The 14,766-nt window shown below is 38.4% G+C and overlaps 1 long non-coding RNA gene across 1 annotated transcript; it reads right to left on the bottom strand.

Annotated features, from left to right (window-relative positions):
• Window positions 1-3,722: 3,722 nt before the first annotated feature.
• Window positions 3,723-13,721, bottom strand: LOC116712836 (uncharacterized). Its single transcript, XR_004337692.1, has 3 exons — window positions 13,354-13,721; window positions 10,872-10,971; window positions 3,723-4,269 (listed from the first exon to the last, which is right to left on the bottom strand). It is a non-coding gene; the product is annotated as an uncharacterized LOC116712836 (long non-coding RNA).
• Between the last annotated feature and the right edge of the window lie 1,045 nt (window positions 13,722-14,766).

Raw genomic sequence — 14,766 nt, 5'->3', positions numbered from 1 at the left:
CTCAATAAATTAGTAAGAAAAGTTATTTTTTTGTGTTTTATCTGGAAGAGTGAAAAACATACATATGTTTATTACGCACAGTGATATATACTTGAAGCAGTTGTTTTTGATTTTGAATTTTTTGATGATTATGACTCAGCTCATGAAAAGCAAAAGCGATGTGTTTCAAAATTTTAAAATATTCAATACGAGCGTTAGCATAAAGGTTTTAAAAATAGAAATGTTGTGGTTAAGGACACCCACCACAAGGATGGTAAGTTAGGAAAAGATAGTTGTGAAAGAAGAGTGTATCCAAGCAGACTCATGGAAAATTGAGTAGAAGGAAAAAAAGGAAAGTTGAAAAAATGGTGCAGAAAAAAACAGGAATGACCTTCGATATTGAGGGAATTGCAAAGTGTGTGGGTGCATCTGTGTGCCACCACACACAGATGAATTCAGAACATGGGCTACAACTTTCACATTATTTATGTTAAGCATCTTTGCTTGAAACAACCTTAAGTGCTAAAACAAACAGGAATAAAATAGGACCAAAAAAACTGGTCTAAACTCCGCTTTTTAGATTAAAATTGTTTTGAAAAATCAAGACCCCAGAGTCTGGAGGAAGAACAGTGAAGCTTCTACCTATGTCAGGTTTTCACAGTCAGTTATGATTTGGAAAGTATGTTCTTTACTGATGTTGGTTTGCTGTGTTTTATCCAGTCCAAAGTGAGCAATGGCCATGTACCAGAAAATCTTAAAGCATTTCACTCTTCCTTCTGATGACCAACTATGTGGAGATGCAGATTTTAATTTCCAAACGCATTTGGAATTTAACCAAATAACCACACCTACTCATATCAGGTTGAAATGCCATGGCGTCACTGTGATTGTTTGGTCTGGTCTATAAACCCTGTAGAGAACCTCTGGATTATGGTAAAAAGGATGAGTGATGCAAAAATGCAGATGCTTCGAAGAAACCAGGACTTCCTTTAGTCTTCAAAATGGCCACAGCCTGAACGCACACACACCACTGATAAAGTAATTGGTGCAAAAAGAGGTCCAAACAAAGTCCTGGGTGCTTTGATATTTATATTTAATATATAAATATATATTGTTGGTGTTAATATTCTAATTTTGAATAGTTGTTTGTTACAAAAACTAACTTGCAGAAATGCTTGAAATACACCACTAAATATAGAATAAATTTAACTTCTGATTTTTACTCAAAATAGAAGAGAACAGTTGATCCAACTTAAAAAAGTTGCTTTAATGGTAAGACAAAATTGAATTAAGTTTATTCAAGGTAATTTATTAAGTTTGTGCAACTTGAAAACTTAATACATTACCCTGGATGGGCTTACATGAATTACTTGTTACAAACTGAAGCAACTTATTTAAGTTGGATTAACTAATTCTCTTTTTAAAATGTTGAATAAATTAGGTTTTTGATTTCTATGTAGTATTCTAGTGACCTTTTAAATAATTAAAGTTGAACACGTTGTACCTCATATAAACTCTTCAGTCAGGCCATTAAAATCCAGCTCTTTTAGTTTTGTGTAAGTTGTTTGTCACCCTGTGAACTCAGTAGTGAAGCCTTTATAAATTCTGCGCTATCGGCTATGTGTGAGCAGCAGGTGGTATAATCAAATCTTGTGTCGAAGATCTCTGTCAGCAACCATTACATTAACCTCCAAACCATTTCATGGTGTTTACAAGATGCCTGCGCTTAAGGAACATCTGTTGGAATTGGCATGGCTCCTTTGGACTTCTCTCAGGGACGAAGAGACAGCGAGTGATTGCGCATTTCCGTGCGCCAGCAGCTTGCTGATTTAAGTAGATTGAAAGACACTTGGCACTTCCTCCATGCATGCTGACCTTCTGCCTTCTCAGAGGGTGTGTACAAGAAGATCCTGCATGAAGCTAGACCCCTTGATGCGAGAGTTTTAATTATGAACTTCAGCATTTGGGATATTTAGAAACATGTCAGTGCAAGGAAATGTGGAAACAAAACAAAAAACTACAATGAAAGACCTTTTACTTTTTGATGAACATTTATTTAACTTGGCAAGTGATTAAACATGCTACAACAAAGGGACAAACCACAGAATTAATCAAATGCATATCAAGGCAAAAATGATAGTATACAACACTGATAAGTAGATGAGAGAACCTTCATCCTTCTCTTATTCGCTCCAGAACTATTTTAGACAGAAATGAGCCCCGACATGGGTGTTTATACATACTTGAGTGTGAGAAAGTTTCCTCATGCAACTTACAGTTATTCAAATCAGTTAGTCAAATTATTAAAGGTCAATCTAAATGTACAGTGAGTAATTAAGTACTGAGGTGTGGCCTAAAAGCATCCAGGTGCCTAATCCGAACAGGAGAGGAACATCATTCCTTAGATAGCAATGAGATATATTTATATTCAGGTTGGTGTGTCACAAAGGTTATGAGATTTCCATATTAAAACAATAAATTTAATGCACTTTATTGAAATTTTATGTGACAAGCTAACAAAAAGTAGTGGTTTAGACTTGAGGAGGGAAAATATTATACACCAGAGAACACAAACACAGACATAAATATATCATTCCTATAAGTTGGAAAATGTTCATAACCATTTCAGCCAGACATCAGAGGTCAGAGGTTTGACTAATGTATGCATGCACAAATATTTATTTTCAAACATGAAACACAAAGAATATCATCAAAGTTTGTTACTGTCTGTAGAAAACCTGTGAGTAAGTTTGATCAAAAGCAGCTGGAGTCATGCGACGTTTCTTTCGATGCTGAAGGCAATGCATCAGGTACTGTTGGCAGTGAAGCATCAGCCAATCAGTTCCTGATGCAGTACCATCCACATCAGAAAGCTCCTCCTTTGTGACAACGTCATAAAACTGAAATAATAAGAACAGAAATTAACACATTTGGTTCCCTCTGGAACTTTCTAACTTGCACTGAGAACAATCAAGGCATCATTATTCTTTTGACGGTGTGATAATACAATAGCTGCTCCTGTACAGTACACATCATCATAAAGCAACATGGCAGCAGAAGCATCTGGATGGTGAATTCATGCAAATTTAAAATGGGCTTGCATTATGAGAGACCTGCAAGAGACGAGGCTGCACTTCAAAAGAGTGTCGAAAAGAAATTTCTTTTTCGAAAAAAGAGGAGAAGTGGAGAGGTGGGGGGTTGTTAAGAGGAGGAAGAGCAGACACACAGGGTGTCTATGACACACGCTTGTGTAATTGCAGTGACATCTTCATTGAGAGCCCTCCGTCTCCTTTCCTGTGCGCTCCAAAGGGCGTCGTCGATGCCGGTCGATGCAGGGGAGCAGCCGAGGCTCTGCGTTTAGCATAATCCCAGAGGCCATTGTGAGAGCAGCTAGTGAACGACTCACAGTTGCCAGCTGAGATTTCACCAAAACACAGCAGAACACGGTGGAGAACGAGATGAGACAGTGGGGTGGGGAATTTGGAGTGGGGCAGAGGGGCTGTGGTGATAAAGTAAAAAAAAAAAAATACTTGCATAATGGTAATGATTAGAAAGAATCTGAGGAGTAATATGTTGTGCATAAAAGCTTTCTCATGTATAGCATCAAAGAATGTGAAACACATTTTCCTGCAGGTGGGCTGCACCTGTTGGCCCTCATTCTGCACCATAACTCAATGTTAATCCCTTTGTTCTTCTTTTGACCAGTCATCAAATGTTTTGACTTTTAAGAATCAGAGATGAAGATGTTTTAAAAGACTCCTTTATTAAGACAGAAAACAAAACCACTTTTTGATCACAGAATCACATATTTAGTCAGTTTAGATAACAATGTGTTTTTCTAATCTTATAAATTAACTGTAAGATAAAAAATTTAAAAAACTCTGGAAAACCGAGTGCAAGGCAAACTGCAGAATCTCTCCAGGTGATTGTGAGAACAAAATGCATAATCACAGTTGCCTGCAGAGATTACCCAGTTAGCCTTTAGCTTCCTTGCCCGGGCCCTGGCTGTCGTATAAAAGCCGTTTTGCACTGGGGGCGTCATACATTCAGCGAGTCAATCGACAGCAGATGTCTTACAACAATCAACATAAAGACAACCCTAACCCTGCTCCCCACCGTTCCCTGAAAGGTCTTACGTTACCATGGAGATTAGGCCACGGCACGTGCCTCGCATTGTCGGACCTTGTCCTCCAGGGTCAATCCGCACGCCCAGTCAGAGGTCAGATGTCACCCAGGCATCCCGCGCAGGTCACCCACTGACCAGCTTTCAGCCTCTGACCATACCAAACACTGGAATAAATTGACAAATTGAGAAGAAGACCAAATGGTTATTATTATTAATTACTCAACAAAGTAAGGAGCACATTTAAATAATTACTGCGTTTCAGCCTCACTGTGTTTAGATTTTGCAGTGAAGTTGTGTGTTGAAAAATTATTCTGCACTTTACTGTATGTCTCCCTCTTGTGGTGAAGTTTAAGCTTTCACAATTAACCATTTCAACTGAACGACATGAAGTTTAAGGGACATAAAATTAAAAGTATAATGCATAACCAGATCAATACAGGAACAACAATTAAAAAAACTAATTAGTTGAAGATGAATTGATTTACTAACTTTCGGACCATTTCTAGTACTCATTTATTCTATTAGTTGTTTTATAGCTGGAAGACATGTAGTCTCAAATAATACAACTCTGGCTTAAGTTTGAGTATAATTGCCCAAAAACCAATTACCTTTTTTTTTTTTTCATGTTTAACTGCCATGTTTCTATATTCTTTAGGAAGTCCCTCCCTAAAAGGTGCATCCTCTGCCACTGGGCTGGAAGAATGTTGGGATATTCAGGTCATCGAGTTGCAAAAGTGTTGCTCGGGCATTGACAAAAGAAAAATCTTAAGTTTATTAAACGGAACAGGCTGACAGTCCACACTTTGTTAGGCAGTGAATGAGCAGAGTGGTTTTGACAGCCCTAACCTCTTAAGCTTCGGGTCCCACTGAGCCCGGCACAGCTAGAGCTAAATACCATCTGTCCCAACATCATGAGGGTCCCCCCGCCCCCACACACACACCCCAACCTGTCCCCCAACAGTTTAGGATAAACATCTTAGAATTGCTAACTAATAAAAAATATTCGATCAGTATTGTTGTGTTTTATTTAATTTTAAAATGGCTTAAGTTTGAAAAGGCGGAACAATGTTTTTCCTTCCATGTTATTTGTGTTATTTTTTACAAATTCAGCAAATATTGTCAACAAAACATCTGTATTTATAGAAATTAGCTAAAATTGCAATTGAATTTATTATTTGAAATTGTTGTTACCAACTTTTTTGCTGTAAGATGCTTTCTCTTCCTCTCTCCTTATGCACCTGCAGCTCTGCTCAAAGGCGTTCACTAGCTCTGCTGTGGGGTTCAGTCTGAATAAAAGGAGCTCAACAGCCTGAGTATTCAGAAAGGAGACAGTTCAGGAAAAAAAAACCCTCATCTGAATGGATAGTGATATCCCAGGAATGGAGGCTCCTCCTGTTTTCTGCCACGACCACTACAAGTAAGACTATACAAAGTAATTTTTGCCTTTTAAATCCAAATCTCTGTATCTGTCGATTCTGAGTTAGTGTTTTAAGACTTACTGGTTACCACAAAGAATACTGACCAATAAACTACAAGTAAATAAGTAACTAACTATATACGTGGTATTTTTTCGCCTGTTGGATGTCGTTTACAGTAAAGAAGAGCAAATGTCCGTCATGGCCTGTCACCCTGTAGCGTTTGCTTCAGCACTTCATTAGAGTCCTGGACATTTGCTGTACAAGCAATTGTCCTCTGTTAATGAAAAAAAAAAAAGATGACGCATTGTATCAGTTGGAAGTAAATTTATCAAAGGAGGCTGATACAATAGACAGAACAACTCAAATTATGAAACATGTCTGTAAGGAGGCCTCCTGCGGAGACATATTGTACTGTTTGTTGATGGTCCAGTGACATGTGGTGACATCCAGACAGAAAATAACAGAGAAAATGTTGCTGTACGTCCACAGTGTGAGGTTGAAAAGGTGGGTCAGGCCGTAGGAGCTGTGTGAGAGTATGTGCATGGCTTTAACATATAAGAACACATGCTGGGAAACACACACAAGGAGCAGACCTTTGAGAGCTGCTCTGTGGCTAAAAACAATTGGGATCTGCGTGAACCGATGTGACATGTGTACTAGCCCCTGCCTTTCCGTTGGAAACTCTTCTGTAGAAATAGAAAAAAACAGGCAGGGGAAAAGGAGGGACAGATGATGACGAGATGGAGGAATAACAAAAATCTGGGGTAGAGAAACTTATTAATCTGCAGCAGTCTGAACTGAATCTGAAGGGAGTTTATATCAAAATGAACAAAATTGGGATGAGACAAAAAAAATATGAGTATTCCAGAGGGGGAGAATGCATAAATTTCCTGTTATTTCTATATGAGAAATACCAGCTTCAGAATGTTAACTAGTAATTTCCACAGAAGATCTGGGAACTAATCGGAGAATCTCTTTTGTCTGGCATAATAAATCGAGATGCACTGCGCAAGCTTTATACAGGCTTATGCTAAAGTTCTTTTTAAGAAAAATATGCTGCAGGTTCCTTGACAGGAGAATAAGTTTTGAATCCAGCAAAAAAAAACTAAGGAATAACAAGCTTATAAAATTAATGCATCAAAGCAGATCCACCTATCCTTTTTTTCATTTGTATTAAACTTAAAATAAGAGCATATTGCTTTGGTGCGCTTACCAACAAAAAAATGATAATTTTTTTACATTTTTTGAACGGGGTACACAATATAATTTTTTCAGTATATGATGATCACAAATCAGAGTTGATCAAGGAAAAATTGGCTGATTTTGATCCTTCTTCTATAGGTTGGGACATCCAAAATTAGTTAAACATTTTTATTTACAATGTTCTCTAAATTTAGAGGATTTGATGCTGCTTTATTGGTGCATCATTGAAAAAAACAAACCTTATTGAGTGGTCTGTAGGTTCTGCAGTGTACAGTGCAGCCACCTTTTCTTGCCAGTCACAGGATATGAGTCTGGCTGCCATTTAGCCCCTGCACTGCAGTCTCACATGCAACGACCCAAAGAAAAAAAAAACAGCCTACTCACTGTCCACACCACATTTACATCTCATCTCAGTTATTGGATCCATAATTCCTCAATACATCTCTTCAATCTTATATTATCCCCTTGTATCCTTCAACATACACATACGCACACAACTGATGACAATTACATTTTTATATTTCCCAGAGTATCAACCACCAGAGCGATTTTCTGCTGTTTAAATGTGAATTTATGTGTCATATAAATGAGTGGAGAGTATATTTAAGACCGTCTGAGGAGTGTCCCTGTCCCACTCAGCCTCTGTTTGTCACCTTTTCTTGTTAAGCAGGAGCTGAACGGCCCTCGGTCCCACCAGCCTCCGGAGCCGGTCCCAGGCTGTTTGGGACCCTGAGCAAAATTTGATTATGTGGTTTTTCAACTAGCATCAATCACAAAGGTACATTTTACTTCCCCTTTGTGTTTAACAGTTTACACATTGGACAATTAACATAACCTAGATTATAACTCATGATGCTTTTATAATAGAAAACAATCATTGACTGGCCTGTCACCTACCACATAAGAGTTGCTCTTTGTGGAAAACAAATTGATTTTCATGATAGTTTTATTTTCTTTGGCTGGTTATCTGTACTTTTTAGAAAGGTGAAGCATAAAACAGCTTCTTAAATGTCAATATTTGAGCCATAATTTTAAGAATGTTAATTTAACACTGCCTTTAGAGTTTCTAAAGTTATTTGGATTCTTTTATGTTTGTGTTTCCAATAATCATTCTTTATCACATGAATTATTGCATTTCAACATGACTTATACTCACCTGCTCAACTAGCAATGCCATACAGAGCGGCGGATTGCTTAAGTTTCTGTTGACTGGCACTTAATTACTGCTTCCATTAACTTCTGCTAGGCTATTTATATTCTTGTTATTTAGTTGTCTTTATTAATTTTATCTTGCGTGTGAAACAACTGCATTGGCTCCACCCCCGCAGCTTTTAGCTTGTCTTCTGAGGTGTCGAGAGTTAATATGTTCATCAACAAAAATATTTAAAGTCTAACTACACCAATTTTTATTTAATATTGCAAATATCAAGTGTCACAAGTTTGATTTTGCACTATTACAGGTAGAGGCCTCATTCTACTTGTAATAGTGCAAGTAGAATGAGTAAGCAAGATTTACATTTGTAAATTGTACTTGGATAGGCCCTAAGCTTAGGTTGCTCATTCTTTGGGCCGGCTCTGTCAATCTCCCTTTTTTCTTTACTACGCTTGACTCCAATGACAACTGAATGATAAATCAAAAAAAATATATATATATATTTTTTATCCAGTGTTTCCTAAGGAATTTTCATATTCAGATCTGCTATAGTACTTTTATATACTTAATATTGAGATTTCAGTGATAAATTTCCTTAATGTTGTGAGGCGATAAATTCTGAGTAATACTGAGCTATTCACAAAAAATAGCTCTTAGCAATGTTTTCTTAGCAAAGAAAACATTGCTAAATTCCTTACAATGTTTTCTTTTTATCTGCTTTTCCAACAAAGCAAAAACAGAAACAAGCATAAAAACATGGACAGAAAAAAAATTATAACTGGAGCTGAACAGATCATCTGATGTGACCCACAGTTTGCTATATAAAGTAAAATGGAATCACAATATTGCATGTTTAACAACAATGGATTGATGCATGTTTTAATAGAATACGTTAAACTATTTTGATCCAGAAAGAACAGCGATGCAGAAACAATTTTGAGATTAAATTTCTCTACAAAAATGATCTCGTTCAGCCGATCAAACCCTGATATTTATCAGAATGTCGCCATTATGCGCTGGCTGTGTCACTATATTAAGTTTCTAATCCTATATGTTTATGAAGAGTGTGATGGAGGATTTTTCTATTTCCTCTGATGCCCGTTTTCATGTCAAAGTATGAAATCGTTGACATAACACTCCAATTAGGTTCATGTTTCACAGGCAGTTATTGGCTGCCTCATTGTCCACATCACAACAAGCAGTGACCTTTACAAAGAGCAATTCTAACCAGGCCCCTGTATTAGTTCAGTGAAAGCCTATCAGAAGACAAGCTTCATTTATTCACTGGAAATAAAAACTATATTTAATCCAACACTTTTTCTGCTCTATACTGTTGGGATTGTGTTTTAAATATAACAGACTTACGACATTAAAAATGAATGGAAAGCTTTACAGCATGTTTTCTCCTACACACATGCATCAGCACCCGTTATTTTTCAGGAGATAAGGGTAACGTGAACCTTTCAGCTGGTCAAACTATATTCGATAAACAAGACCTTGACCAAATGACTGATTGCTTAATCTCAACACGACAAGCAGCCCACCAGCTGCTTATCATCTGTGCTCGTCCAAACTGTTCACCACTATTGCGAAAAGCATTAATTTCAGCCCAAACTAGTTTTAAGATAGATTTAAAATAATTTTTATTCAGCCAAGATGTTTGTTTCTGGGAGGGAATCAGAAGACTTTTCTCAAAAGAAAAAAAAAAAAATAAAAAAAATAAATAAATAAATAAATAAATAAATAAATAAATAAATAAATAAATAAATAAATAAATAAATAAGAAAAACAGCATTACTTTGGATATATATATTTCTGTTTTTATTCATTTTAATTAAGAATAGCTTGTTGAAAACTATTTAGGACCTTCTTAATAATCAGTGGGGAAAAAAATAATGATTTCCACCAAACCCCTCACAAATAATGAAAACCTTATCATGTTTTCGCTATTTTTGACAATTTATCTTTGGTGATGAGCTCCAAGTCTTTGAGGCTGGAAGACCTCATTGCCATCTTCCTCATCTTCAGCTCTGTTCCATAAATTCTGCGTGAGATTCAAGTCTGACTGGGAGACGGAAACATAGACAATATTTCCAGTCACTGGTTGGTAAAATTAAAATTTTACTTTTAATATACTTTAATCTGCTAGCGGCATAAATAATTTTAGGCCTAATACCCAAAATTCATATTTATGCTCATAAAAAATCACAGCAGAAAACAGAACCACTCAACGCGGGGCGGTAACTAAGTCAACACACCTTGTTTGGATTAATTAAAAATATTTAGAATATCTTGCATGCTCAAAAGTCACAACACAAGTTTAAGGGATGAAACGTATTTCCCCTAAACAAAGCAGGATGAGAATATTGATTGGTGAATATGTGAAATAAATAGATTGGTACATTTAAGTGAACATGGTGTTAAGCTAGCAGTAAAACTTGGGTATGTTTACTCAGTTTGCTTTCTACAATAAGAAGATACATTGCGTGGATGCTCACCCCACAAATTTGAAATTATATATCTTATCTGTATTTTAAAATTAAAATTATTACAGCTACAACTGTACAGCTCTTATGATATTAGGCATCATCAGAAAATGTTTCAAAGCACACACTTTAACATTTATTATGTATGCATATCAATATACAAAAGTCTGTTTGCATGATTTGCGGTCAAAGTTTTCCACAGAAATCCTCCCCAAATAAACACAGTGTTACAGGCAAAGTGCTGCCTAATCCCAGATCTGGGAGAAGACTTGAGGGACCAGCAAAAAGAGCAAGGCAGCTTACATTAGTGATTGATGGTCTCTGTCTGTGCAATAGCTGACTGAGCAACATGTACACTTCTCCTATTCCCACACTTAATGGCTCACCATATTCTATATAAGGTGCTTGTCCTCAAATACATGAACCTAAATCCATGGAATGCTGTGCGCATGTTGAGGGCTGAATAGATCAGGGCTAGAGTTGGCTAATTTGGCCGAGGAACGTACCATGCAGTCGCGGCATCTTGCTGTAGAGCGTGTCCTGGAGTGCTTTGTTGAATTTCCCTTTGCATCCCCTTCTTTCTCAACCATTCTCCTTATTCCGTCACTGTTAAAAGATTGAATGAAAACAAAAAAAAAGACATCAAATGTACAGCAATACTTTGTTGACCTATGTTTAAACAATACTGTAGGAGCACTTTTCTGGCAATCCTTGATCCTGTCATGTCCCTCGTCCGGTGCCAAGACGTGTCTGGTCTGGCCCTCGGCCAGGCTGGGCTGGACTGGGCTGGTCGCCACCGAGGCCCCAGCAGCCTAGCAGGCAGGACAAGCTTAATGCTGACACATCGCTAACATCAACCAGGGAGGATACCACTGGAAGATACTTAAACATCAGCACTCCACCATTTCAGAAAGGGAAGATTAGACTTTGGTCACGAAAAGGCTACATTTGAGAAACCGTCCCAATTGTGCTTAACTGTCTTTTTAGCAGAATCAGATTTAGATATGATAATAAAAAAACAAGACTGTAACAGTGGTTAGCACGAAAAAAATTGGGAAATGCAGAAAAAAGGCCACACCCCTTTACATAAGCCTGCGCTTATTCAAATCAAGGAGCTATAAGTGCTTTTGTAAGACAGACCATCCAAAATAATGATATCCTTCTCAATTTGAGAGATCAGGTTAACTTATTTACACATTATTTTACTTACAAAGAGACAGGAGAACAAAACAGATTATAACAAAGTTGGATTAGTTAAAAAAATATGGTCATTTTTGAACTCCGTAAACAATTACTTGATTGCCAGAGTTATATTTGCTACATAGGCAACAAAGGCAAAACGTGCATACCCTGCATCACAACAAGGCTAAAGATTTGTATATATTTACAGAAATGCGTAAGAAACCATCATTGCACACAGCTGTGCTATAATCTAGGCCTTTTAAAAATACCCAGGCTGTTTTCTGGACACTTATAATAACAACTACTTCTGTTGGTGCTTACCAAACAATGCAAATGAGCAAATGAGATTGGCAGAATGAAGCACGTTATCAATATGCACAGATATAAGCAGGAGTGCCACTGATCGATGATTCAAACCTTCTCCCTACAGCCTTGTTTGTGACCTCTGACTTCTCTCCTCTCGAGGGGGTTAAACTTATTACCCTTTGACTCATGTGACCTCTAGTTTGAAAGGAGCTAGATGGAAGGATGACCACAGCTCGGGTCCTATTGGTCACTCTCTGACCACTCTGCGGCCAGGGGGGCTGACCATCCGAACCCTTGTGGGATGTGACCCTGGCCCCGCCACACGCTTTGTGGGTAATACCATTAATAGGTCAATACTAACCGCAAAAAATTTGATTTTGAAAACAAGTGAACAGAATGTTGATATCATGTTTTTTCTAAAAGGTCTGCAAACAGCAACACACTGTTTTGTTTTGGGGTTTTTTGTTTCTTTTTTAAATGCATAATCTTTTAAAACTCCCTTAAATTTTGCTATATCAGTATTTGGATTTAAATGTGTGCAAGGTAAAAAGCTGCAAAAAATAAGCAAAATTTTTATTTTTCTAGGTATTGGCTACAAATAAATCCCATAAAATTGCTTGCAACCTGTTCAAAATTGAGCTTTTTTCACTAATCAAGACCTGAAGATTAAACTTAATTCAGAAAGTAAATGTTTTAAAGAAGATAGTCTCAGTCATAATTTGAAATGAAAGTTGTATTTCACTGTCTCTCCATCCCGAGCAGAAATGGTTGTCCTGGGTGTCTGCCAGTACACCACGTTACATACGAGACATGTGCTCTCCCTTACACACGCACAGGATTATTTACCAGTTCAGATTTTTCTCCAAAAAAAACATACAACTTAAGCAAAACAATAGACGATGTTGCTGTGCATATATTAAATGATTTTATTTCATTTACAAATTTGAATAAAAAAATATCTATCTGTCTATCTATTTGGAATCCATCACTTCTGTAGAATAAATTAAAAAAATCTTTCTGTTAAGGTGTTTCTTTATTGGATTTAAATTGATTGAGAGGTTTCAATCAAACATAATAATGCATATAGATGGCGTGCATAATGAGCTTTGTTTTCTCCACCCCTAAGAGTGCCAATAAAAATGAAACTCAAGGCTAAATAGTGCAACAAGCAGTCAAAGCGCTGACCTCTATTAAAAAAAAGGTGTATTAAAATGCAGCAGAAGGTAGTAAAATAAAAATATTACAGAGTTGGACCAACAGGAACCCACTTTGCTGAAGTTGTCAGACCTGCAGCTAACAGTAGAGCTTGTAAACAACTGTATGAACACACATTCAGCCTCACACTACTGCACATACAACCTCTCATAAGCGGGAAAAGCTTTACTACGAGAGAAAAATCTACCATCAAAATAAAGAAGAGAAGATGCAAAAAGAAGCCAAATGTACAGTGTCCTCATTCAGAATAAAATGTTGTAAAAAGAACCAGAAAGGAGCCAGTACCTTCTGGAGCATCCTTGCCTCAAGAGAAGGGTGGGACACCTGCAGAACCTCGCGTGGTCTATCCAGAGCTGCTCAGCGACTGCTGCCTCATGGAGCAGAGAGAGGGTGTGTGTGTGTGTGTGTGTGAGCCACAGGGAGAGGAGGGGTGTGGGTGTGTGTGTGTGTGTCGCTAGCTGAGGGAGGGGATCCCTCCATCTCCCTCCTCCTCTTCCTCTTCCTCCTCCTCTTCGGGACTATGCCTCCTTAACTGGATGGAGGGGTAGGTGGGGCCACTGCAATAAGCAAACACACACACATTTCTCTACGCTTGTTATGTCCTCGCTTCCCTCACTCTTTCCCGCTTCCACACTTCCATCTCTCAGTCTCTTCTCCAGACTTCCTCTCTCCCTCGCAGACATGCTCTTGCTCCTCTTGCCTCGTGCTTCTCCCTCAGTCTGTCCGCCGGACTCTCCTACTCTCCCTCTACCTTTTCATCCCTTGCCCTCCTCTGACCCCCTCCTCGTTCGCTGGGTTATCGTAGTAACATGCTCTCAGTAATCTGGTGGGGAGATGGGGACATGTGCTGGTTTTCTTTTTGGTTTTTTTTGGGTGGGGGGTGTGGTACTAGAACTCCTGGTCCGGGTTTGTGTGCGTTGTGGTTTTTGATCACACGGCGCAACAGCAGAGCTATAAGACTAAGCTGGATGGTCAGAGAGCATGGTGTGATGGAGGGATGAGGGGGGAAAAAGGAGGGGTGGTGGCACAGCCGACAGCAGCAGAAGCACGCCTCAGCATTGAGCCACTCACCCTCCTTCTCTTCATTTCATTCATTCATTCAACCACCAAACACATGTCCCATCTGATGCAGAGGAGCCATCCCTACATAAATCATTCTCCTATTCCACTGGCCACACATTATATTCAAAGTATTGATTTCCCCCCCCCCCCCCCCCCCCTCTCTGTATCTCTCCCCCCACCCTGCTGCAGCACTGATTGCAAGAAAACCCTGCACACTGATCAAAAACAGGAAGTGAACCAGCATGGCAGACACTTTGCTTTGGTGCCAATGCTGAAATGCGGCACTCGCAGTGTAAAATCTTTAGGCAAAATGCACAATGAAAATATAAAAAGCTGGAGGGGAAATATCAATTTGCAACACTGTTAATTGGTTACTTAAAAAACATGGAATCAACTTAGCAAGTTTTACTTTGGCCACAGAAACAGTCCTGAACTCCTGTATTTAAATTAGACTGTTTTTTTTTTTAAATGAAGAGTGACCATCAAATGGGCAAAGCTGTGGTTTCCATGACAGCACAGCTGAGGACACTTTGAACCCTGACCCTGTACCTCTGCCTGGGCTGCGGAGCAGTGACCAAACCGAGGGTCCTTCAAAAAGAGGGTCAGCAGGGGTCAAATGGTAATGACCTCTCTCTA

The sequence above is a fragment of the Xiphophorus hellerii genome, chromosome 22 (genome assembly GCF_003331165.1).
Source record: "Xiphophorus hellerii strain 12219 chromosome 22, Xiphophorus_hellerii-4.1, whole genome shotgun sequence".
NCBI classification, from domain to species: domain Eukaryota; kingdom Metazoa; phylum Chordata; class Actinopteri; order Cyprinodontiformes; family Poeciliidae; genus Xiphophorus; species Xiphophorus hellerii.
The sequence above is the reverse complement of the archived record's forward strand: the minus strand, read 5'-3'. Positions and strand labels throughout refer to the sequence as shown.